Raw genomic sequence first — 25,095 nt, forward strand, 5'->3', positions numbered from 1 at the left:
ATGTTCTTCTAAGGATAACTAGTAGACATCACAGTCAAGATCCACCCAATCTTGTATACATTTGTGCTATATTTTGGGAAGGATGTCATGTTCCTAGGCAAAATAGGCCAGAAAAACTGTACAGTGTTTCGCAGTCATCCTAAGCGAAGTATTCCTTTACATGATATCAGAATACCCCCAAAACTATGATCATACACTGTGCTGCCTACTAAAAGTCCAGCATGACCACAGTACAAGTACCGTCTTGAAACAAGTCACAATATCCTTAGAGTACACTTCCAAGAAATAAAGCACATCTCTCCATTATGGGACCCTAGATAAAAATTTTAAATGGAGACTGCTGCTACTTAAAGGGGTACTCCGGCACCAAGATATCTTATCCCCTATCCAAAGGATAGGGGATAAGATGTCTGATCGCGGGGGGTCCCGTCACTGTCACCCGACATTCACTTAGAGCGTCACCCGGCATTCACTTAGAGCGTCGGGTGCAGTGCCGGAGGCTCATGAGGTCACGGTCACGCCCCGCTCCTGACGTCACTGCCACGCCCCCTCAATGCAAGTCTATGGGACGACGCCCCTCCCATAGACTTGCATTGAGGGGCATGGCCTTGACGTCACGAGTGGGGTATGACTGTGAAGTCACAAGCCTCCCCATCGCCAGTCATCCAGCAGTTATCCGGATGTCTTGGGTGCCGCAGCCAAGATAACGGCAGGACCCCCGCGATCAGACATCTTATTCCCTTTCCTTTAAATCTTTAAATAGTGGATAAGATGGTTAGTGGCAGAGTATCCATTTTAAGCCTGGAACTCTTATTAGGATACTTATCATTTGTAAAAAAATGTTGACGTGTCATAAGCTGTACTCGGTGGGGGGGCCTGGGTACTGAGGACTCACCTGAGCAGAAGTGCTTAGCTGAGAGCAGTGCCTCTTGTTTCCTTTTAAAATTAAGCGTTTGGTACATTAAGTTTTATAGACTTCCTGTGAATGCATACAACACACTCTCATCTCTCTGAGGAAAGCCGAGAAGAGCCACTAGAAACGAAGAGCCCCAACACTCAGCCAAGTGATACTTCCCCTTTGTTTAAGCAATTGGTGGGGGCAATTCAGAACAAATTAAATTCATTCAGAATTTTACAAAAAATTCATACAAATTTAATTTTTTTTTTTGTAATTTACTTCAGGCAAATCTGTAAAGGAGCACAGACTCCGGTACTTGCTGAACAGCAGGCATGCCTTGTAAGCCTATAGCTCAGTTCACACACTGGACCCAGTGCACAGAATGCTACCCAGTGGGTATGCTGCCCAGAGGTAAGTGGTGATGCTCTAAGCCCTTGCTCTTGCTAGGTCAGGCACTCTACATTTTCACTGTTCTTAGCATCACCACTTAACTCCTTACATTGAGCAGAAGGGACACATTGGCCCTCATTTACTAAGAAAATCGGGTTGTAAGTCTATGTTGCTTTCTTACCCGACTGCTTTTTCCCCCTGGTATTTATTATTATGTCGCATCCTGTTTGTCGCACGTGGGTTTTGTTGGTTTTGGTTTCCAACTCCTCTGAGCTGTCGGGAAAAAATCCACAACAATTCAACAAATTCGGGTTGGAAACCTTAATAAATACGTGGGAAAGCTCAGAAATGTCGGGTAACGCCCCTTTTTCGGGTTTGGGAGAATCCACATCGGGTCCGTGGGGAAAAAATGTCGCATAGTGTCGCAGACTGGCGCACAATGTCTGCGACATGGCGCAGACAAAGATGCGACAAAAAAACCCGACAAAAGAGGTCGGGTTTAGAATAGTAAATGAGGGCCAATGTATGCCTCCTGCTCAGTATGTAGTTTCCATTGCATAGGCAGTATGCACCACTGCTTACTTTCTGGCCAAACAAGGTTAACTCCTTACTCTCGCTGGGTCAGGTGCAGCATGTGTAAGGTTAATTCAGCCTTCAAATATGAATTTAATTTGATGGTCACAATGAATATTGTGAGTTTTGCTTTAAATTACCTATGATATGTCAAACATTTTTAAAAGTCATAGATATCCTTCAAATATTTCAACAGTCACGACTGTGTTTTTCAATTGTGTGTGCTATTAGGCTGTTGTTCTAGATCTCTACAGTAGTAATATTTAATCCTTATTGAATTCATAACTACTAGTAGTACATTTAACGTCTTAGGCTAAGCTTCCACTTGGTTTTTTCTGGCAGTTTTTGGATATCTGCCACTGCAGTTTTTGAGCCAAAGTCAGAAGTGGATCCATAAGGGAGGAGAAGTATAAGTCCTTCCTTTATATGTCCTATTCCTTTTGAATACACTTCTGGCTTTGGCTCAAAAACTGCAGTGGCAGATATCCAAAAACTGCCAGAAACAAAACTAGACAAAACTTAGCCTAAGGCGTTTTTACTCCTTTTTTTCATGAGTGGCTTTTTAACTCAACTTCTTAAATGCACCAAATTTACAAAAAGGCTCCAGTCGGGCTATAAATTTGGTGCAATTTCAGAAATGACGTGTGAATTTACCCACCTTTCAGTTGATAGATCCAGAAAGCTATATCAGAAGGTGATTCCTTGTGTGTTACTGCAGGGAAATTTAGTAGCTTCATTGTGGATGTCCTTTATTTTACCAGCGGACCACCAGATGTTGCAAAACTACAACTCCCAGCATGCCCGGACAGCTGTTGGCTGTCCGGGCATGCCAGGAGTTGTAGCTTTGCAACATCTAGAGGTCCGCAGGTTGAAGACCACTGGTATAGGTGGAAATACTCACGTGTCCCCGCCGCTCCGGACCTGTCACCGCTCGTCACCACTGCCCTGGATGTCGCCCTCCATCGCTGTCGCCACGTCCCCGGGGTGTCCCCGTCGCTCCGGAACGTCTCTGCTGCCCGGTATCCTCGCTCTCCTTCGCCGCCATCATGCCGCTACGCACGCCACTATGCACGCTGCTCCTATTGGATGATGGGGCGGCGTGCGCGACGACGTGATGACGATGAAGGAGAGAGCGCTGGCCATGCAGGGGATCCCGGCACGGAGCAGACAATGAGGAGGCAGATAAGGTCCCTCCCGATTCAGCCGGGTTAGTGTCACTTTCGCTTCAGATGCGGCGGTCAGCTTTGATTGCCGCGTCTGAAGGGTTAATGCAGGGCATCACCGCGATCGGTGATGTCCTGTATTAGCCGGTGGTCCCGGCCGTTGATGGCCGCAGGGACCGCCGCGATAGGTGTGTATTCACCGTATAAGATGCACCAACTTTCCCCCCCAGTTTTGGGGAAGAAAAAGTGCATCTTATACGGCGAAAAATACGGTGTATATATATATATATATATATAGAGAGAGAGAGAGAGAGATAGATTTCAAATAACAAGGTGATCTGCTTATATTAATGAGTTATTTCAACTAATTTTTGTAACGTGTTATTTTTTTATGCCACTTTTTATGGTGGTGAGATGCGCCATTTTAAATGGGTTAGGCCTTTTTAAAAATATAGAATTTTCATAAAATTCCTGACCACTGCAAAAACCTGACTCAAAATATCCATACCACAGCCAAACACAGGAATGCGCAAATATGAAAAGTTACAAAAGATGAGACAATTTTACCCATGAAAACAAGGGTAAAATGCTTCATAAATACCCCCAAGATGTCCACACATTAAATTTTCAATAAAAATTATTCTTTTATTTCATCTTTTTAAAAATATACAGACAGCCAACATGACGTCAGTAATATGAATGGCCTACATTTTTTGGGGTCGCCAACTTAATCTTGGCCCTATTCCTGGTTTTGGTTAAAAAATACATAGCAAATACTAGATGTGAACCTAGCAGTTCCCAGAAATGATGGAGTCCTTGGACATCATTGTACCATATATATAATGGTGCCATATTGTATAAAAGCAGACTGTTCCTCCAGCTGGAGACAAAGCAGTGTTGGTTGGAATTTATTTTGACTTAATACCTTGCAATAATATCTTCTATATAAACTTTAATGTTGACCTGTCTGGTCTATTTATTAATCAGTCGGGTAAAGATCTTCTGTTCGGAGTTTATTACTGTATGTACGGCTCTGTCAATTTCTGCTCATCAGAATGAAGAAAAATAGCCCTGGGACAATTAATATGGGCTTATCACATTCTCTTTATTTCTTCAGTCTTTCATATGCATAAAATATACTGCAAATGTAGATTAAAGTGCCAGAGCTCCCTCAAGTAAACACAATATAACATAATCTCACTTTTGTATATCACCATATTATTAGTAACAGAGATGAAGTATGGAAATGTTTAATGCTGCAAACAACAGCCAGTGTGAAGTAAATGCTGGACTATACCAACGCTGAGTGTTTTTTTATAACATTCCAATGCAGGCAAGACATGCACCAATAGGAGAGAACATGGATATTAAAGGAAATCTGTCACCAGTCTCACCTGCACTAACCTGTCAGTATGTACAGATGCAGTGTAGGTGACACTGATGACAACGGTACTTACCTTGTCTCGTTCCGTGCAGGGGATCTCTGGTAATCTTCTTCATTAACTTCAGCTCTGGGCCAGGCTCGGGTCATGGGCGGAGCTTAGTGACATCACTGCTGCTGTTCTCTAGCATCGGGAACCAGCAGAGAGCAGCAGCGGCTTAGGGGCATGGGCGGAGCTTAGTGATGTCACCGCTGCTGCTCTCTGCTGGGTCCCGCTGCTAGAGAATAGCAGCGGTGATGTCACTAAGCTCCGCCCGTGCCCCAAGCGGGCCCAGAGCTGAAGCTAATGGAGAAGATTACCGGAGATGCCCTGCAAGGAACTAGACAAGGTAAGTACCGTTGTCTTCAGTGTCACCAGTGTAACCAGTACCGACAGGTTAGTGCAGGTGACACTGGTGACAGATTTCCTTTAAGAAATGTATAGTCAACTCACAGTCTCTCTGGACTCTCTGCCTCCATGGAGGCTATGAGTAAGGACTGATTGTCCAAAACATATCAGTCAGGCATCAGGGTTCTATGCATAAATCACTTTTTGGTTTAGACATAAAGGGGTACTCCAGTGGAAAACCAATATATTTTTTAAATCCACTGGTGCCAGAAAGTTAAACAGATTTGTTAATGACTTCTATTTAAAAATCTTAATTCTTCCAGTAAAAAAAAAAATCTTAATCCTTCAGATGCTGTATGCTTTTTTTAAATTAATTTATTTTCTTTCTGACCACAGTGCTCTCTGATGACACCTCTGTCCATGTCAGGAACTGTCCAGAGCAGGAACAAATCCCCATAGCACAGTGTTTCTCAAGTGCGGTCCTCAAGTACCCCCAACAGGTCATGTTTCCTAGATTTCCTTAGTCTTTCACAGGTGAAATAACTGTGGTGATGCCTGGTTCACTGACCATAACTATATCACCTGTGAAAGACTAGGGAAATCCAGAAAACATTACATTTTGGGGGTACTTGAGGACCGCGCTTGAGAAACACTGCCATAGCAAACCCATCCTGCTCTGGACAGTTCCTGACATGGACATGGAGGTGTCAGCAGAAAGCACTGTGGTCAGACAGAAAATAAATTCAAAAAGAAAAGAAATTCCTCTAGAGCATACAACAGCTAAGTACTGGAAGGATTAAGATTATTAAATAGAAGTCATTTACAAATCTGTTTATCTTTCTGGCACCAGTTGATTTAAAAAAAAAAAAGTAGTTTTCCACCAGAGGACCCCTTTGGAGAGTACATGTCATCAAACCATATTTTCTAAAGTAACTCAGATTATATTCCCTAACAACTCCTAACACCCCTCTGTCCATTTTAGGAACTGTCCAGAAGAGGATCAAATCTCCATAGCAAACCTTTCCTGCTCTGGACAGTTCCTAAAATGGACAGAGGTATCAGCAGAGAGCACTGTGGTCAGACAGAAAGGCCTGCAGTAATTTACAAATCTGTTTAACTTTCTGGTGTCAGTTGATTTAAAAAAAAAAAAAATTTCAGTGGAGTACCCCTTTAACATTTACCATACAATGAAACCTCTTTGAGACAACCACACACAATTTCTCAAAAAAATTGTGTTTTAAGCAGTTGGTCTTTATAAAGCGTACCTGTCATAGCACAGAACAAAGTAATGCTTATACATGTTACTCACTTTGTCATAGATATTCTACACATTAATTTCTTGCATGTCTAGCTTCTGTATTTGAATCACAAATCCCTCCTTTCTGCTGCTCACTGATTCTGACATCCACTGCTCAGGAATAGGCGTGTCTGAGGCAAGCACTAAGTCTGCCATCACTCACCATGCATTCACTTCCTCCCTGAGTCTGCTGTGCTGGGTCTCTTCATCCAATCACTGCAGGCTGCTCTATAACCCCCTCCTCTCTGTTTTCATTCTACAGTCTGATAGGACAGGAGTGAGCACAGAGGAGTGCTAGTGCTGCCCTCACTTACTGGACTTTGTCCATGCCTGTGCCTCAGCTTAGATGAAGATGATGCTGCAGCCAGACAGGATTATGTTCTGGATGGTATGGGGACCCATAGTGGTCCTATTTATAAGCCACGATTTCTATAGAAAGGATATATATATATATATATATATATATATATATATATATAGATAGATAGATATTAGAAAGGTTAATTATGGCCAACATTTATCATTGTCTTTATGAACTGCGCCTTTTTGTGAAAAGGCGCAAAAAAAGGCGCAAAGCCACCGAGAAGTCTCTAAAACTACACCAGCCCAGACTTAGCTTAGCTTTTTGGTGTATGTGAAGAGGGAAATTTTTAGAAAATGTGACCTACACAAAATGTATCAAATGCTCTGCGACCATTTAATAAATTTGGTGCTTCTACACATTATCAGCACACAAAAAAAGGTGCAGAAAAATGCTTCACTTAGGCTAAGTTTCCACTTGGTTTTTTTCTCTGGCAGTTTTTGGATATCTGCCACTGCAGTTTTTGAGCCAAAGTCAGAAGTGGATCCATAAGGGAGGAGAAGTATAAGTCCTTCCTTTATATGTCCTATTCCTTTTGAATACTTTTCTGGCTTTGGCTCAGAAACTGCAGTGGAAGTTTTCCAAAAACTACCAGAAAAAAACAAGTGGAAACCTAGCCTTACACCTACAATGATAAATGCCGGCCTATATACGATGAATTGGTTACAGGAAATCTGGTCTGGACAGGGGGAAGGGATGGTCTTTTGGAGAGGAATATAGAAACATAGAAGATTGTCTACAGACCTTGCAATGAAGCGGAGCCTTAGGGCGGTGATTCACATTGGGATAGAAATGACTCCAGCTCCTTGGAGGTCAGTGCGGTCACCATTAGTAGTGGAACAACAATGACCAGCTTCTGTGCAGTTGACAAGAAAATAACCTACCATGGAATGACATAAGGAGAACTTTGTGGAGCTTTTGTTTAGTTAAGTTACCTATTTAAGTTCCGCTGGAAAGTATTTAAGCAAGAATTGTGAGCTGACGTTTTGTGTGGGCAACTGTGTATAATTTGTTTGTCTTACTAGAAGACAAAAAGATCAGGTTTGTTAGTTTGATAGCTTTTCTTGCCATGTTTGAGGAATAAAGTAGTGTTTACTTACTGCTGTTCATGAACTGAAAAGGTATGCACTTATATCCTTCTAGTGTGTGGGATTTGTTTTACATCATAACAAACCAAAGATATCTGCTTCTATTTTCTTCTACTTCTCTATTTTTCTACTATATCACATGGGTGACTTTAAATTGTGGTAACCAGCCTGGCACTTTGGCAAAGACATTGCATTATTGAGAGTAATTGGACCGATGGTAAAAACGGCAGAATCTGTAATGCATATGTGACGTAAAGCCTCCAAAAAGTACACAATGGTCAAAGTAGTCAATAGTAGGGATCGACCGATTATCGGTTTGGCCGATATTATCGGCCGATAATCATGATTTTGGACATTATCGGTATCGGCAATTACCTTGCCGATATGCCGATAATGCCCGGCCAGAGACGACCTTCACCGCCGCTGTCCCATTGCCTCCCCCCATCCTCTGCCCACATACCGCTGTCACTGCCCCATTGCCTCCCCTCATCCTCTGGCCACATACCGCTGCCGCCGCTGCCCCATCGCCTCCCCACCCCATCCTCTGCCCAAATACCGCTGCCACCCCATCGCCTCCCCCCCATCCTCTGCCCACATACCGCCGCCGCCCCATCGCCTCCCCCCATCCCCGGTGTTATAATTACCTGTTCCCGAGATCCACGATACTTCTGGCTCCTGCACTGTTGCTGCGCGATGCGCAATGACGAGTGACGTCCCCAACGCGACGTCACCGTCAGTGCGCACAGTGACAGCGCAGGACGCTGACGGAGCCAGAAGTATTGTGTACCCCAGGAACAGGTAATTATAACACCGGGGATAGGAGGAGGCGATGGGGTGGTGGCGGTATGTGGGCAGAGGATGGGGGAGAGGCGATGGGGCGGCAGTGGTATGTCGGCAGAGGATGGGGGGAGGCGTTGGGGCAACTGTGGTGGTTAGACTCAGGACCCCAGGACAGGCAGGGGGAGAGAAGTGGGCGGCGGCGGCAGTCTCTGGCCCGGCAAAAGCCGCTGCAGTTCATTGATTTAAAGCGTCCGCTTTAAATCATTGGTCTGCAATGGCTTCTGCCACGTCGGGGGGTTTGAAATAGCCAATAACTTATACCGGAATATCGGTATAAGTTATCGGCTATCGGCTTGAAAGGTGACAGATTATCGGTATCGGCCCTAAAAAAATCGATATCGGTCGATCCCTAGTCACTAGATGAAAGTATGAAATGAGGTGTGGGATATATTAGACAGCAAGTGAACAGTCAATTATTAACCCTTAGAGCACACAGCCATTTTACATTTTTGCATTTTTGTTTTATCCTCCTCACCTTATATCCACAAGTCTTGCAGTTTTCCATCTACAGGTCCATATGAGGGCTTGTCTTATGTCTGATGTTTTTTGTCCTATGTGTGATCAATTGTACTTTCTAATGACACCATTTATTTTACCACAAAATCTACAGTGAAGCCAAAACAAAAATCTTTTTTTTTCTTTTGGGGGGAACAACAATACGCAATTTAGCAAATTTTAAGGGCTTCCGTTTCTACGCAGTGCACTTTACAGTTAAAATTACATGTTATCTTTATTCTGTAGATCAGTACAATTACCGTACATCGATACCCAATTTATATAGGTTTTGTTTTATTCTAATACTTAAAAAAAAATATATATATATATATATATATATATATATATATATGTGTGTGTGTGTATTTTACAGTTAAAACTATCGTTTCGTTAAAACTATTTTTCCCTAGTGAAAATTAGCTTTGACTAAATGCCTTTGTGAAAACTAGTATTGACTGTTTTTCCCCAGTGAAAACTAGCTGTTTTGTTTTTTTGTGACATATTGGCCGGCATTTATCATTGTAGGTGTAAGTGAAGCATTTTTCTGCACCTTTTTTTTGTGTGCTTGTAATGTGTAGAAGCACCAGATTTATTGAATAGTCACAGAGCATTTGATAAATTTTGTGCAGGTCACATTTTCTGAAATTTCTCTCTTCACATACACCAAAAAGCTAAGCTAAGTCTGGACTTGTTTAGTTTTAGAGACTTTTCAGTGGCTTTGCCTTTTTTGCGCCTTTTCACAAAATGGCGCAGTTCATAAAATCCTTCCATATCATGTGTATTGCCAAAATCAGTGGATTGCAACTCAAAATCAGCAGAAATGTGTAAACCAAAGGGCACAAAAAAGGCACAAGTAAACCCTGCTTGCACCTTTTTTGCGATTTTTCTAGACACAAAAAACTGTCTAAAGACAATGATAAATGTCCGCGTACATACTATAAATTAGTAGTAAATTTTCTTGATACATGCAGTGTTTTTTTTGCTGCTTTTGCTGCTTGACTGCTCATGCCTGGATCTCAGGCACTGAGCAGTCATTCAGCGATTGGACACCAGGAGGAAGGTAGGGGCACTCCTTGTGTCCTGCAGCTGTTCGTGATGGCGCAATTTCACCACAACGGTCCCGAACAGCCCACTGAGCTAACCGGGGGTACTTTACTTTCACTTTAGATGCGGCGATCAACTTTGAATGCCGCGTCTAAAGGGTTAATAGCTATTAGCCACGGGTCCCGGACATTGTTAGAGGCCGTGCCCGACCTGCTATGATGCGGGCCCCGCGTTATAGAAAGGGAGCGGACTCAGTGCGTACAGGTATGCCCTGAGTCCTTAAGAGGTTAAAGAGGTGCTCCGGTGAAAACTTTTTATTTTTTTTATCAACTGGTGCCAGAAGGTTAAACAGATTTGTAAATTACTTGGCACAGTGTGACACAATCAAAATGCATCTAGTGAAGCAATAAATACATTTTCTGATTTTCCTGTTAGAAAAAAAGTTGACATTTCAAGGATAAAAAGTAGTTACTGTTGTATACAGAATTAGACCATGTACAGCAAAATAGTCATGGGTTATGAAAACTGGAAGGACACAATTAGGGATGAGCAAATCGAATCTGACTAATCCGAATTCGTTCCAAATTTCAGGAAAAATTTGCTTTGCAACGAGTCCGAATATTGCCTTGTTTCGATCGCACAAATCGCTTCATCAAACTCCATTTAGTACAGTCCAGGCTCCAGGACATCTAAAATGTTGGATCCACATGTCAGTACATGGGCAAGGAACTCTGGGAAGGTGGGAAGGCAAGGCGGGAAGGGAAGTAGTCGGTATGACCCTGAATCACATGCAGCATGCAGCCTATCATCAGCCAGCCCCCCCTGTGATGTTACAGCCCTATATAATTGGCAGCCATCTTGTGGCCAGTAACTTCAGCGTTTTATTTCAGAGAGAGTGTTTCATTGCAGAGAAAGATAGAGCAGAGTGTGCGTTGCACAGAAAAACAGCTTTACAGCAGCGACTCACCACAAGCCCAAATCACTGCATAAAAGTACTGACAGAGAGAGGGAGAAAATACACTTTTGGGTGTAATACACAGCGACTCCACTGCTGCAGTTGGTTGTACAGCAACTCTAAAGCTTAAAGGGGCCAGTCAGGCAGAACAGTAAAAGCCATTGTCACCTGCTATTAGTGCCCAATAAAACTGTACAGGGCTCTACTACACAGCGATTCTGTACTTCTGCAGTTGAGCGTACAACAACTGTAAAGCTAAAGGGCTAGTTAGGGTGAGCACAAAATGCTATAGTCACCTGACTACAGTGCCTAATACAGGTTGGGTAGCGGAGCTTATTGTCCTCTCATAAGTGTAAACTGTGCGAACATAGGTGGTGTACGTTTTTTTTTTCCTGAAAAACAAATTTTGGACTAGTTACTGTGAAAGGCCAGCCAAAGCTACACTCTTGTTTCTGTAGCCTTATAAAGTTTTAAGCGTAGTGGAGCGCATTGTCCTCCTCTCATAAGTGTAACATGTACGCACTCAGCTGGTGTATAAGTATGTCAAGCAAAGAAGTGCCAGGACGGCTGAGGTCTAAATTCATCAGGCGCAGGCAGAGGTCGCAGCAGAGTAGGGGCGTGTGGCAGCAGGAGTCGCAGCGAGAGGTCTGAGCTCCCGGTGTCAGCTCGCAGTCGTGTTTCGACAAGAAACCCAGCAGCCGTGATTGATTGGTCCACTTGGTCATTCACTTCATCCCAAGTGACAGCCGACAGTCGGTGTGTTCCTCAGACTCATCATTTTGCTGCCAAGTGGTCTCCTCATGCTGATGCTTCCACCTCCAGGCTCTGTCATTGTGCCGCCATATGGTCTCCTCATGCTGATGCTTCCACCTCCAGGCTCTCTCAATGTGCTGCTATATGGTCTCTAATTGTGCTGCCATGGATACTGCAAAACATAATTAAAGTGCTGGTCCCCAGTTACAGAAATTCCTCCACATTAGACCACAAGTAAGTATTGAAGATATGCATTTGCTAAAACTTAACTTTGCTTAGGATAAAATATATGGACCCCAAATTTTTTTGAAATCTAACAAAAGGAAAGGTGTGTAAAAAACACCATGCACCACCTACACCACCAAGTATTTATGCGATGCAAAGACCTCTAAAAGGTGCAAAGGAACTACGTATGGTCCATTGTAACAAGTGGGGGTAAAAACTTCCCCTGTAAGGCCCTACTCTCGCATTATTAATTCCCTTCTTGGCAACTGTTACTCCCCTAAAAATGGGCGGCCCCACACAGGAACCTCTCCCTATTTCAACCTAAAAACACTGCCATTTCACAGGGTTTTTAGTTGGAAATAGGGAGAGGTTCCTGTGTGGGGCTGCCCTTTATAGGGCGAGTAACACTTGCCAAGAAGGGAAATAATAGTGCGAGAGTAGGGCCTTTCAGGGGAAGTTTTTACCCCACCTGTTACAATGGACCATACGTTGTTCCCTTTCACCTTTTAGAGGTCTTTGCATTGCATCAATACTTGGTGGTGTAGGTGGCACATGGTGTTTTTTGCACACCTTTCCTTTTGTTAGATTTCAAAAAAAATGTTGGGTCCAAATATTTTATCCTAATGCATATCCTCAATACTTACTTGTGCACACCAACACTTTGACAAAAGAGACCGTTTTCTTCTGCCTACCTGCCTCAGCTACTATTCTGATCCTGCCACCCGCCTAATGCCACACATCTGATGCCAATTTCTCCTTCTTTCACCCACCTTTGTCACCAGGTACTGGCATTAACACCCACCTCCCCACTCTACCAAAGTGTACCAAAGTGCACGGCAGCGCCAACATGTAGAGCTGTAACTACGGTCAGGGACAATACATGTCCTTTATGGCCCACTGGGTGAATGTGGTTCCTGCACAGCCACAACAGCAACTTGGACAGGTCACGCCCTTCCAGCTCCACACTCTCAGGTCGTTGGTCCTGCAACAGTGTTCGACTCTGCCTCCTCATCCTCCACCTTGTCCTCAGCCTCCACTGCACGGACAAGTCACAGTGCCCCTCCAGCATACCATGTGTGCAAGGCATGGCAGTGTCACGCTGTTCTTCACATGGTTTGCCTTGGAGAACGGGTTCACACAGGGGAGGAACTGCTAAAAGTAATTCATCAAGAAATCAAATCATGGCTTACTCCATGAAAACTGGAAATGGGAACCATGGTGACCGACAACTGGAAGAACATCTTGTCTGCACTGCGTCAAAGAAGCCTGAGCCGGGCGCCCTGCATGGAACACGTGTTCAATCTGGTTGACAAATGATTCCTGAAGTGGGAAGAAAACTTTGCATGCACTTCAGCTACTCGCACACCGCAAAGCACACCCTTCTTGAGCTGCAGCGTCAGTACGCCATCCCCCAACATAGTCTGATTTACAACATTTCCACCCGTTGAAATTCCACCCTCCATATCTTGGACCGACTATACAAACAGAGAAAAGCCATCACCGATTTCTTGATGATCCAAGCGGATAGGGGGACACCCCTGTGTAACTTCAATGTCAACCAGTGGCAGCTCATACGTGACACCTGCCGTTTGCTCAGGCCCTTTGAGGAAGCCACATTATTAGTCAGTCGCCAGGATTATGGGATGAACTATGTAATTCCACTGCTTCATTTCCTACAACATGTGTTGGAAACGATGGCTGGTCAGGGCACTGGAGATGTGGCGCCTACATGTCACGGCCACATGAGCCCTGTGGGGGCTGAACTGGAGGAGGAGGGGGAGGGGAGGGTGACAGTGGAGCACAGGCAAGGTTTTGCAAAATGGGTGGTTTTTATAGTCAGTTTCATCTGACAGGAGGAGCAGGCTGTGGAGCTACATGGTGATGAGGAACACGAGACAGAGGACCCCGACCGTGGCCATGTGGTCTCCTCATGCTATTGACACATTAAATGAAACTTTATCTTAATCTATATAAAATCTTCAATTTACATTTTACAAAATATCTTTAATCTTTTCAATTGTTACATAGTTACATAGTTAGTACGGTTGAAAAAAGACATACGTCCATGAAGTTCAACCAGGGAATTGAAGGGTAGGGGTGTGGCGCGATATTGGGGAAGGGATGGGATTTTATATTTCTTCATAAGCATTAATGTTGTTTTGTTCCAGGAATGTATCTAATCCTGTTTTAAAGCTGCTAATTTTTCCTGCTGTGACCAGTTCCTGAGGTAGACTGTTCCATAAGTTCACAGTTCTCATGGTAAAAAAGGCGTGTCGCCCCTTGAGACTAAACTTTTTCTTCTCCAGAAGGAGGGAGTGCCCTCTCGTCCTTTGGGGGGGGGGGGGGGGGGTTAACCTGGAACAGTTTTTCTCCATATTTTTTGTATGGGCCATTAATATACTTATATACATTTATCATATCCCCCCTTAAACGTCTCTTCTCAAGACTAAACAATTGTAACTCCTTTAATCGCTCCTCATAGCTAAGATGTTCCTTGCCCCATATTAGTTTAGTTGCGCGTCTCTGCACCCTTTCCAGCTCCACAGTGTCCCTTTTATGGACTGGTGCCCAAAACTGAACCGCATATTCCAGGTGAGGCCGTACCAATGCTTTATAAAGGCGGAGCATTATGTCCCTGTCCCTTGAGTCCATGCCTCTTTTTATACATGACAATATCCTGCTGGCTTTGGAAGCAGCAGCCTGACATTGCATGCTATTCTGAAGTCTGTGATCTACAAGTACACCCAGATCCTTCTCTACCAGTGACTCTGCCAGTTTAATCCCCCCTAAGACATACGACGAATGCAGGTTATTAGTACCCAGATGCATAACTTTACATTTATCCACATTGAACCTCATTTGCCAAGTGGATGCCTAGACACTTAGTCTATCCAAGTCATCTTGTAACTTATGCACATCCTCTATAGACTGTACTGTGCTACAAAGCTTGGTGTCATCTGCAAAGATAGAAACAGAGCTGTTAATATCATCCTCTATATCATTGATAAATAAATTAAACAACAGCGGGCCCAGTACTGAACCTTGGGGTACACCACTAATAACCGGGGACCAATCAGAGTACGAATCATTGACCACCACTCTCTGGGTACGATCCATGAGCCAGTGTTCAATCCAGTTACTAACTAAAATTTCCAAACCCAAAGACCTTAACTTACCTGTCAGACGTCTATGAGGGACAGTATCAAACGCTTTAGAAAAATCCAGAAACACTATATCCACAGCCATTCCTCTGTCAAGGCTTCTACTCACCTCTTCATAAAAGCAAATTAGATTGGTTTGGCAACTTCTATCCTTAGTAAACCCATGCTGGCTATCACTTATAATACTATTATCCCCTATGTATTCCTGTATGTAATCCCTTATAAGTCCTTCGAACAATTTACCCACAATGCACGTTAAACTTACCGGTCTTTAGTTTCCTGGGGAAGACCTAGAGCCCTTTTTGAAGATTGGCACCACATTCGCCTTGCGCCAGTCCCTTGGCATAATACCAGACACCAGTGAATCTCTAAATATCATGAACAGGGGTACAGATATTACTGAACTTACCTCTCTAAGAACTCTTGGGTGTAGTCCATCCGGTCCTGGAGATTTGCTTACATTTAAATTACTTAACTTACCATCGCTACATTAAGCCAGTTCAGTACATTACATGATGTGTTACCAGCACTGACCTGGCCAATGTCAGCTCCTTCTTCCTTAGTATATACAGAACTAAAGAACCCATTCAGTAGCTCCGCCTTCTCTTGATCGCCCATGACAACCTCCCCATTATCATTATTAAGGGGTCCTACATGCTCTGTCCTTGGTTTTTTTGCATTTATATATCTAAAAAAATATTTAGGATTAGTTTTGCTTTCTTTGGCCACCTGTCTCTCATTTTGAATTTTTGCTGTTTTTATTACATTTTTACCGATTTTATTAAGCTCTTTGTACTGTTTAAATGTTATAGCTGACCCATCAGATTTGAATTTTTTTAAGGCAATTTTTTTGTTATTTATTGCTCTTTTAACATCATTTGTCAGCCATGTAGGATTTAGTTTTAATCGTTTATATTTGTTCCCCTTTGATATATATTTAGCTGTATAGTTATTTAGAGTTGATTTAAATATGTCCCATTTACCTTCTGTATCAGATTTGACAACACCTCCCCCCAGTCTATGTCCTGTAGTGCAGCTCTCAGCCCAGGGAAATTTGCCTTTTTAAAGTTATATGTTTTTGCCTTCCCCGCCTGTCTTTGTTTTCTACATTTTAAGTCAAAAGTAACTATATTGTGGTCCTATTACCAAGGTTTTCCCTCACAGTTACCAACCAGCTCTGCGTTGTTGGAAATGATCAGATCCAACAAGGCATCACTTCTTGTTGGGTCCTCCACAAACTGGCCCAAAAAATGATCCTGCAATAAATTTAGGAATTGTCGCCCCTTTGTAGTTTTAGCCAACCCCGGACCCCAATCTATATCTGGGTAGTTAAAATCTCCCATTATTACCACTGTTCCTGCCCGGGCGGCCCTCTCTATTTGTTTATGCAGCCGACCTTCTATCTCTTCAGTGCTATTAGGGGGTCGGTCTGTAAATTACACCAAGTATTATTTTTTCAGTATTTCCCTCCTTTTGTAATTCTACCCACAGTGATTCCACCTCCTCAGAATCATCACACACTATGGCATCGTTCACACTGACTTTCATACCACTTCTTACATACAGACAGACTCCACCACCTTTTCTGTTCATTCTATCTTTGAGAAACAATGTAAACCTCTGCAGATTGACAGCCCAGTCATGCGAGGAGTCCAGCCATGTCTCAGTGACCCCAACTGTATCAATATGTTCCTCCAGTATCAAGGCCTCAAGCTCCCCCATTTTATTTGCTAGGCTTCTGGCATTTGTGAACATACACTTTACATTTCCATCCTTTATGTTATTGGGGTTAATGGGATTCAAGGGTGTAAGTTTTATTTTCCTATGAAGCCTATTCCTATTAACTATTCTAACCCCTCCCTCCGCTCCACCCCCAGGTACATTTATAATTCCCACCTCTCTATCTACACTATCTTCCCCCTCTTTGCTGTAGGTTCCTCCCCCCCAAGTCCCTAGTTTAAACACCCCTCTACCCTTCTAGCCATCTTCTCCCCAAGCACAGCTGCACCCTTCCCATTGAGGTGCAGCCCGTCCCTACGGTAGAGCCAGTAACCGACAGCGAAGTCAGCCCAGTTCTCCATGAACCCAAACCCCTCCTTCCTACACCAGCTTCTGAGCCACTTGTTTACCTCCCTGATCTCCCGCTGCCTCTCTGGTGCGGCTCGTGGTATTTCAGAAAATACTACCTTGGAGGTCCTTGCCGTAAGCTTGTGGCCTAAGTCCCTGAAATCATTTTTAAGGACACTCCACCTACCTCTTACTTTGTCATTGGTGCCAATATATACCATGACTGCTGGGTCCTCTCCAGCCCCGCCCAGCAACCTGTGAACCCGATCCGCGATGTGCCGAACTCTTGCGCCAGGCAGACAACACACTGTTCGGTGATCCCTGTCTTTGTGACAGATCGCCCTGTCTGTCCCCCTAATAATTGAGTCCCCCACCACTAGTACCTGTCTGGCCTGCCCTGTACTCCTCCCTCCCTTCTTACTGGAGCAGACCCCCCTCTGGCGGTCAGAGGCAGTATCCTGCTGCAGTTATGCTAGCTCTGTAATGGCATCCCTCTCATCTGCCAAGCGGGCAAACTTGTTGAGGTGTGCCAGTTCAGGACTAGCCTCCCTGACACTTTTTCCCCTACCCCGCTTTCTAACTGTAACCCAGCTAACTGCCTGACTGTCCTGCAACTCTGTCCTACTGTCCTCCCCCACCTAAACTCCCGAGAGTGCCTGCTCACAATTGTTGTGCGAGATTTGTGCTAGTTGTTCGTTTGGAAGCCCAGAACCTGCATCTAGAGGAGCGACTGGCAACAATGAGAAGCATTAACCACATGGAGAGCAGGAGACTCCTCTCCATGTGGTTAATGCTTCTCATTGTTGCCAGTCGCTCCTCTAGATGCAGGTTCTGGGCTTCCAAACGAACAACTAGCACACATCTCGCACAACAATTGTGATGCCCTATGGTCTCGTCAGGCTGTTGCCACCTCGAGGCTGGGTCACATTATGGTCTCCTCATGCGGCTGCCACCTCCAGGCTGTCATTGTGCCACCATATGGTCTCCTTATGCTGTTGGCACATTAAACTTTTAAAATTTTAATCTATATAAAATCTTCAATTTAAATTTTAAATAAATATCTTCAATCTTTTCAGTCGTGAGGCTTCCGGCACCCGGAACATTAAACTTGTGAATCTAATCAAACTCTTCAATTTAAATTAATAAAAATCTCTTCAATCTTTTCAATTGTGAGGCCCTATGGTCATCGTCACTAGGAATGAGTGAATCAAATCTGACTAATCCAAATTTGTTATGAATTTCAGGAAAAAATTTGCTTCGCAACTAATCCAAATATCGCCGTGATTCAATCTCACGAATCGCTTCATTAAACTCCATTTAGTGCAGTCCAGGCTCCACGGCATCTAAGATGGCGGCTCCACATGTCAGGGCATGGGGCAAGGAACTCTGGGAAGACAGGTAGGCGGTATGACCCTGAATCACATGCAGCATGCAGCCGATCAGCAGCAAGCCACCCCTGTGATGTCACAGCCCTATATAATCCGCAGCCATCTTGCGGCCAGTCACATCAGCATTTTATTGCAGAGAGAGAGGGATAGAGAGGAGTGTGTTGCACAGAAAAGCAATTTTACAGCAGCAATTCACCTGAAGCCCAAATTCAGCCCAGAAGCACTGATAGGGAAGGGAAGAGAGATTGATAGAGAGAGTGCAATTTTGGGACTACTACACAGCGACTGTGTGCTGCAGCACTGGTGTGTACAACAACTGAAAAGCTAATAGTAGCCAGCCAGTTAGGGTGAGCGGAGCATTAAAGCCATAATCACTTGCTATTAATGCCCAATACAGGTTGCAAGGCGGAGCGTATTGTCCTCTATTAAGTGTAACCTGTGCGTACATAAGTGGTGAACGATTTTGTTCCTGTTAAAGTCTTAAGGGCCTAGTTACTGTGAAAGGCCTGCCATAAGTACACACCTGCTGCTGTTCTAGACAAATACTGTTTTAAGTGTAGTGGAGCATATTGTACTCCCCTCATAAGTGAATACCAGGTTGGTACATCTAAAGGGTGTACCATTTTGTCCTGTTATAGTCCTAAGAGCCTATTTAATGTGAAAGGCCAGCCAAAAGTACCTGCTGGTGTTGTAGACAAATACTGTTTTAAGTGTAGTGAAGCGTATTGTACTCCCCTCATAAGTGCATACCACGTACATACATCTACGTGGTGTACCATTTCGTTCCTGTTATAGTCCTAAGGGTCTAGTTACTGTGAAAGGACAGCAAAAAGTACACACCTGTTGCTGTTCTAGACAAATACTGTTTTAGGTTTAGTGGAGCATATTGTATTCCTCTCATAAGTGCATACCACGTACCTACATCTACGTGGTGTACCATTTTGTTCCTGTTATGGTCTTAAGGGCCTAGTTACTGTGAAAGGCCAGCCTAAAGTACACACCTGCTGCTGTTCTAGACAAATACTATTTTAAGCGTAGTGGAGCGTAATGTGCTCCCCTCATATACACACTAAGTATGTTAGGCAGAGAAGTGCCAGGACATGCATAGAGGAGTGGCAGAGGCCTAAGTTCATCAGGCGCAGGCAGAGGTCGCAGCAGACTAGGTGTGAGTGGCAGCAGGAGTCGCAGCGAGAGGCCTGAGCTCCCAATATCAGCTAGCTGTCGTGTCTCGACCAGCAACCCATCTGCTGTCATTGACTGGTTAACTCGGTCATCTACTTCATCGCAAGTGACATCTGACACCCCCCAGTCAACAGTCGGCGGGTTCCTCAGACAAAACCCTCAGGTGGCATGGCCCAGGAGCAGTCCCTGTCCTCCAATTGCCTCTGTCCTATGTTGTTCCCTCCCCTATAGAAGTATCCTATGCTGTGGGTTCAGCTTCACTTTTTGGTCAGGACAATCTACTAGAGGACAGCGCTTCCTTCGCTACGCGGGCAAGTAGTAATGAGGAGAGTGGGGAGTGTTCAGCACACTCTGTTGATGAACCTGAGGAGGATATCAGTGACATGCAGACACAACTCAATGATGATGAAGCCAATCGCACTTGGGAGCCGGGTGCAGAAGGGGCTTCATCATCATCAGGAGGAGAGGGTGGCAGGTTGCTCGTGAGGCAGCAGTTTAGCCAGCAAGGTGGTAGCATGGTTGGGAGTCAGCATGGTGGCAGTAGTGGGAAGTCTGGAGCCAAACATGCCCGGGGTAGACCACCTGCTTAACAGCAGCCTACCTGCCCGGGACGTAGTGGAACAGGGGTCCCTGGAATCGGCGGCAGTTGGAGTCAGTCAGTGCGGACTGTTGGGGGAAAAATCAGCTACTCGGTGGTGTGGCAGTTTTTCATCAATTATCCGGAGGATTTTAATATGGCCACATGCAATTTTAAAAAATATCTTTGATCTTTTCAATTGTGAGGCCCTATGGTCTCGTCAGGCTGCCGCAACTTCCAAGCTGTGTCATTCTGTCACCATATGGTCTCCACTTGCTGCTGCCACCTCCAGGCTTAATCATTCTGACACATTTTGGTCTCCTCATGCTGGTGCCACCTCAAGGCTGTGTCATTGTGCCACCATGTGGTCTCCTCATGCTGCTGGCACATTACATAAAAATGATATGTTAATCTATTTAAAATCTTACATTTACATTTTTAAATATATATTTAATCTTTTTATTTGTGAGGCCCTATGGTCTTGTCAGGCTGCTGCCACCTCCAGGGTTAGCAATTCTGCCACTATATGGTCTCCTCGTGCTTCCGTCCCCACCAGGCTGTGTCATTCAGCCACTGTACGGTCTCTCCTTTCTGCCCACACCTCAATGCTGTGTCATTCAGCCACTATATGGCCTCCTCTTGCTGCCGCCAACTTTAGGCTGTGTCGCTCTGCCAGATTATGGTCTCATCTTGCTGCCGCCACCTCCAAGCTGTGTCATTAAGCCACTCTATGGTCTTCTCATGCTTCCACCACCTCCAGGCTGTGTCATTCAGCCAGATAATGGTCTCCTTATGCTGCTGCCACCTCCAGGCTGTGTCACTGTGCCGAAATGTGGTCTCCTCATGCTGCTGGCACATTAACACATTAAATAAAACTTTTTAGATTCATCTATTTGAAATCTTCAATTTAAATGTTAAAAAATACCTTTAATCTTTTCAATTGTGAGGCTCTATGGTCTCGTCATGCTGTTGCCACCTCCAGGCTGGGTCATTCAGCCACTATGAATCGTCCGAATAGGATTTTTCAAAAATTTGCTCATCTCTAGACACAATATTAAATGTTCTAACAGGCTGAAAATATCCAACTTTATTTATAGAACTGAGATGGGCTGAATACCTGCAGTGCTAGAAAGCAAATGTCTCACCAACCATAAGTGTCTGCAAGATATCTTCCTTATCAATGACTTACTATAGACTGGTTAACCTTCTATAGAGGACAAATGTTATTGTCCTGCTGTGCAAATATATTTATTTCACTGGTGGATCATTTTAGCAGGGGTGACAGGCTTTTTCCTGTTTAATGCCTTTATTGTATTTTGCTATTATCTATGTTACCCATTGGTAAAGAGCTGACTGTCCAACTCACACAGGAAGTCAGCGAGGCATTCATTGCTCCTTTTGAGTATGGCTAGAAAATGCCATAGTGTTTGTTAATTTATTCCCCGGGTGTGCTTGCTTATCACTCCGTCACACTAGCCTATGTATTGTGTCTCTTGGTTCTTGAGTCTCATCATAAACAGCCTTGAATGAGGGATCACATGTTTTTGTGGCTATGTCGGTGGCTGTCATTGTTACCAATTAAATCAGAATATTCTGAGCTTGATTTTCCATACATGGAGGCTGGGACTGAAGGAGACTTGCTCCTTCCTACTGCTCTGTTTGAAAGGTATAATTGGATTTCGAGGCTCTTGCAGCCCTATGTTCCCAAGTGAGTTGCTGTCCAGCCTCAGGCCCTGATGTATGCTATCATTTTACACATATAGCCTTGTCATATTTGGTAGGTAATATCTCAGGTACTACTGTATCATTTACATCAGCTTCTATGAGCTGCTTTGAAATAGAGCAAATGATAGAAGTTTTTTTTCACATGTACATTTAAGAACATGGGAGGAAATATGAAAAGATATCCTGAGATTGATCAGTATTTATACCAGTGCCACATAAGGATAGACTAAAATGTCCAGACGTTTTTCTTTTTCTCTGACTCTATCAAATATGTATTGTTTCCGTTCCATACTCTCTCGGCTCATGCAGGGATTTTCTACTTGAATTATTTAAAATCCATTCACTTGGGTACCATCTGCAGACTAGATACCATGGGACCTATTCCACTGCTTTCTGCTTTAACATATGCAGATCTTGGTTGCTAGGATGTGCCTTTTTAAGCTTTGAAGGGGTAAAAGCCCTTATGGAGAAATGTATTAATGTTATATAAAAAGAAATCTGAGTTTGAAGTTTATTTTTTTTATTTCTGAATAGAACATGGCGCTAATATGCAACAAGTGATAATGATTTTTGCAAGTGTGTATGAAAATACTATACAAAGTTATAACAATGTTACAACCTCTTAGGCTTCTTTCACACTACAAAATTCTCCGTTTTTAAACATCCATATGAAGTTCTGTCTGAAAACCAGCTGAAAACGGCAGTAACAAAATCCTATACGTCCGTTAGAAAATCCCAGTATAGTCTATGGGATTTTCTAATAGCCGTTTGAATGCGTTATAGTCTGTTATTGATAAAGGACGTTATTTTGTGATGGAATATAGTAACGGGAGAAATAGTTCATGAACTTTTTTCTTCCGAACTATCTTCCGTCACAAAATAACGTCCGTTATCAATAACGGACTATAACGGATTCAAACGGCTATTAGAAAATCCCATAGACTATACTGGGATTTTCTAACGGACGTATAGGATTTTGTTACTGTCGTTTTCAGCTGGTTTTCAGACGGAACTTCATATGGATGTTTAAAAACGGAGAATTTTGTAGCGTCAAAGAAGCCTTAACATTATGAGTGATTCCGCTGTAAGCATGCTATACTACAAATAGTTTTACGCTCATTTACCGTTGCAAGACAAAGTAAGTGAACATTTTGGGATGGCCTGGACTACTAGCCTACTGTGGTCTGATTGGTATGTTACAGTTACAGGCAAACATAACATAACTAAACTAGACCACATAACAGTTGTACTGTTCATGTCTTTTCTTGAGAACATTGAGTAAACATTACACAGTACAGGGAGAAAAGTAACAAATCCCAGTGTTGATTATTTCTCCAAGAACTCATTGGCACAAGGTGTTTCAGTTCATAAGGTGAGATTGGAAGTGTTGGTTTTCTCAAGTGCTTTTCCCATTAAAGGGGTACTCCCATGCCCCAGCGTTCTGAAAATTTTGTTCAGAATGCTTATAGCAGGCGGCCATGATCGTGACGTCATGACCATGCCCCCTGTGACATCACACTACGCGTTCCTCCATTCATGTCTATGGGAGGGGGCGTGTCGGCCAATACGCCCCCTTCTATAGACATGAATGGAGGGGGCGTGGTGTGACGTCACGAGGGGTATGGTCATAACACCATGACCACTGCCGCCGAAACTCTGCGTTTGTTTAGAAGGCCGCTTGCTTTAGGAGATCGTGGGGGGCCCCAGTAAAAAAAATAAATAAATAAAGTTTTCATGTAGCGGTGACTTGTTATATCTACAGATTTACAACTGCTCATTTGGCCAGATTGACCAAGATTGTCTGGTTTTAGAATCACGTCACATTAGGATTTTAATTTCTCATCCCGCTAGATTTACCATGTTCTGATTTCCCCTTGTTTATTTGGCAGTTTTTTACATGTATGCCTGCTTGTGCCAATACACGCCAAACGATATCAATCTTCTCACTAATGTTAGAAAAGACCAATTCAAAAATGGTCAGAAATGTGCAAACACCATGCGTTTCCATTGGGCCATTATGGGGCAATTTGTGCCAAACACTGTAGGGAAACCTTTCGTATATAATTCGGGACATATGAAAAAAAACAGGACATGCCCCGTTTTAGGGTTAATAGGCTGCTTTGCTAGATCAGGAAAAATCTAACAGAAATACTTACATCTGTCAGTAAAAATTAAAAACTGGCTAAAAGAACAAAAAAAAATGAAATAAAACATACAATAAATGTCTGCTTCAGGTTTAGTAAATCTTTGCCATTATTTTGTGGTTTTGTGATTGATTTCACCACATTCTCTGTATATGGGTAAGATTCTTAGTGAATCTGCAACAAAATCCGCATGTAACGCAGGTATGACAGATCTGCAGACAGATGTTTGTGGAATGAACTTAATGGGGCATCAAGTCTCCATGCCTAGGGCAGCATGAGCTGTAAATACAGCCCTGCCAGGGGTAACTGCAAAATACCAGTAATCTACTAAAAAAGCCATATAGTGTAGATATAGTGTCATGTTTGCTCCCTAAGCACGACATGCCACTAAAACACACTTGCAACCATTTTGGTCACTAACCACTATTTGTAGGTTGACGTGCACAGACCCTCTCTGGTTTCCTATTCACGTGACCTTGGGATGTGATTATAGGGGTACTCTGCTCCCACACTCATTTCCACCCACATCTATCGCAGTAAGCCACAAATTAGTTATGCACGCACCCATGTAGACAGGACATAGTAGACAGGACACCACAGATCAAACTTTAAAGGTACACTTTACTTTTTCCTCTTGCACTGTGGATGTTTACATAATGTTCTCTATAATAGACATGAACAATACAACTTTTTTATGTGTTTTTAGTTGAGTCAGATTGTATTTGTTTATGGTTGTGGCTAAAATAAAAACCAGACCACATTTCATTAGTATTCAACTTGTAAATCCAGCTAATTCCTTGCAACTGTAAATAGAATATGAAACTTTTTAACTAATATTTGTAATGGCTTAAAGCCTTAAGGCTTTGTAGATTTAGTATAGTTTTGGTTTGTTTGTTTTTTTACATCAATATCCAAGATTAAAATCTAAAAAGGTACTTTTTTTGCTTTCAGGATTTGCTTGTGCTTATGGCCAATATAAATTGCAATAAAACTTTATTAC

General features: G+C 43.3%; 1 protein-coding gene across 4 annotated transcripts in view; it reads left to right on the plus strand.

Annotated features, from left to right (window-relative positions):
- STX1A (syntaxin 1A) overlaps window positions 1–25,095 on the plus strand; it is a 190,834-nt gene that overhangs the window by 121,784 nt on the left and 43,955 nt on the right. The gene's annotated exons all lie outside the window — the stretch shown is intronic.

This window comes from Hyla sarda, chromosome 2 (genome assembly GCF_029499605.1).
Source record: "Hyla sarda isolate aHylSar1 chromosome 2, aHylSar1.hap1, whole genome shotgun sequence".
NCBI classification, from domain to species: domain Eukaryota; kingdom Metazoa; phylum Chordata; class Amphibia; order Anura; family Hylidae; genus Hyla; species Hyla sarda.